Genomic DNA, 2,913 nt, shown 5'->3' with positions numbered 1-2,913 from the left:
CTTTGATCTGGGGGTGTGAAAATTCGCTATTGCTTTGACTTTATTGTCATTTACTCTAACCCCTTCCTTAGATATGACATGGCCTAGATATGTAATTTGCTTTTTCAAGAACGAACACTTGGTTGGCTTAATTTTCAATGCCGCTAATCTAAGCCTCCTAAGTACTTCTGTAAGCACTTCCAGGTGTTGCACGATCGTGTCTGTTGCGACCAATATGTCATCCATATACACAAAAACATTTTTGCCCAATAACCCGTGCAAAACTGTGTTCACCAACCTGGGAAAAGTCATCGGACTGCCCGATAAACCGAAAGGCATTCCCGTAAATTCATAGTGTCCCTTGGGCACTGAAAAAGCGGTATATTCCTTGCTACTTTCACTAAGAAGACCTGCAAAAAACCCTGCGCCAAATCAATTGAGTTTTAATATTATGTCCCCTGATTTCAACAAAAAGATCTGGTATGCACGCGACTGGATAGCAGTCAGGGATTGTCTTTTCATTTAAACATCTAAAATCGTCGCATACACGGACAGAACCGTCCTTCTTAGGCACTGCTAACAAGAGAAAGTTGTAAGGAGATGCGCTAGGTCTAATGATTCCTTCTTCCTCCCATCAATTGACCTCTTTCTCTACCTGTTCTCTAATTTTGAAAGGTATGCGGTATGCAGGAATATAAATAGGTCTTGTGCCACTCTCCAAATTTACCTTATGCTCTAACACATTAGTCAACCCCAATTTATCACCTTGTAAGGCTACTGTATCCCCAAATTCTGCCAAGAGCTCGTTTATCGCTTCAACATGTTCACTATAATCCGCATTAGCTAAATGTTCTCTAAATATTCGTTTCCTTGATTGTATATCTGCCTCTGAAAACTCAGGTTTCCCCTCTACGATAGCCACCAAACCCGTATCACGACTCCAATCTTGGAAATCCAGTATATATGTATTCCTTTGGTATCTCCTAACTGTATCATTACAGTTTAGTCATTCTAACCACGTGGTCCCATCCTTGGATACACTGTTCACCGATGCCATGCTAATAACCCCTCTAAGCCTCTCGCTATTTTGAATAACACACACATCCGTAGGTTTTCTCACTTCCCTCAATTTGACTTTTACCATAGTCTTTGAACCAGGTAATAACACAATATCCTCCGATAAAACACCCCTATATTTGTGTTTAGTATCTTCCCTTTCCACCACCCCATACACATTACCACCCTTAGTATCATCCCCAGCACTGTTAGTATCACCAGGTACTCCGACTGTTATCCCATTAACACCTGCATGGATCGAAATCTTGTACCTCCTACACGCAGGATGACCCAGCAAAAGTCTGTTGCCCAACGCAATTCATTTCATTACCAAAAATGGTTCTGTTAGTACTCTGTCACCGAGACTAAACTGTATTTGAACACATCCCAGGGTATTTAATCTATGGGCTTGCACATCACACACCGTCTCCATTGAGGGTTGCAAAGGGTAATTGGAGAACATGGATTGATACAAATTATAGTCCATTAAATTTATAGACGCACCTGTGTCTATAAAGATCGGGATATCCACATCCCCTACTGTTCTATAAACTATAGGCCTGGGCTCTGGGACGTCCCCCACCAGACCACAATGGCATACACTAATCACCTGTACCCTTTTTGTTGATCGGCCTTCCAAAACTTTTGCCGATCCGTCTGCCCTCTGGTTTGACCTGCCTGGGAAGTCCTCTCATTATAACTTCCAGAATTTTGAGGTGTAGGCCTCGCATCTCTCAGTATCTGAGACGGACAAGATTGCCAATAGTGATCGGTACTCTTACACATTCCACAGTATTTAGTTCTACACAATTTCTTTGGATGCCCTGGTTTATTGCAGTTGAAATAGCACAACTGCTGTTCCCTTTGATCGATCGATCTTTTGTTATATTCAATTTTTGCACACAGACGGGGAGAAGAAAATTCGGTGTCTCTTTGCACCCTATTTCCCGGGCCTGTCCCATTAAAAACTGTACTATCTACAGTGGGACATTTTGACATATGTTTCTCAATTTAGGCATAAAGTAATTCTTCGTCTGAAGTTGGTTCAATCTTTTCATCAAAGCTATTCACTAATGCATCTGGTACATCGTCCAAGAGCATCGAAAAATAGATAAGTTTATGTACATTCTCAAGTGAGACACTACCTCCTGTAGCCCATTTAGATGTTTTCAATTTTCCTACCCAATCTGCCACTGAGTCAAAAAGTTGTGAACTATGTTCTACGAGGCTATTAGTGCCCTTCCGTATTTTATAAAGACCCCTAAGGTCCCTCACCATATCTCCGTGTTCCTTTGAGCCATAAGCTGTTTTCAAAAATGCCTGTAAATCAGTCCAGGTACAACATTTTGCAAATTGGAAACTTCTGCAACGATGGGAGTGGTCACCTTTATTGAAATCTAGCAAAGCTTTCGCCTCTCTAAACGCCTCAATATCATCCGTTATATTTTTTGTGCATAAATTACTATCCACACCTTCAATAAATATTTTCACTGGCTGGGATAACATACCATCTACAATCCCCCTGAACGGGCTCACGCCCGCATTCACATTCGTTACGTGATGTAGCAGCATTGTGGTACTCTTAGCATCCGCCATCTTCCTCTCTGTACGGAAGCTTTTGTGTTCTATAACATTCCCCGATCTCAATAACATCAATGTATTTATATACACACAAAACCCAGTATATCATCCCACGAAAACTAAAAAAAAAAATAGGGAGCGGATAGAAAAATGAAAAAAAATGCAGAATGCTTGCTAAGCGACCCAACCCAGCGAAAACTTCCCCCTTCGCTCAAACTCACACACTCAAATTCTCACCTCTCTCTCTCTCTCTCTCTCTCTCTCTCTCTCAGGGCGTGACTCACAACAACCAAAAAC

The sequence above is a fragment of the Macrobrachium nipponense genome, chromosome 30, assembly GCF_015104395.2.
Source record: "Macrobrachium nipponense isolate FS-2020 chromosome 30, ASM1510439v2, whole genome shotgun sequence".
In the NCBI taxonomy this organism is placed as follows: domain Eukaryota; kingdom Metazoa; phylum Arthropoda; class Malacostraca; order Decapoda; family Palaemonidae; genus Macrobrachium; species Macrobrachium nipponense.
Note: the sequence above shows the minus strand (reverse complement) of the source record.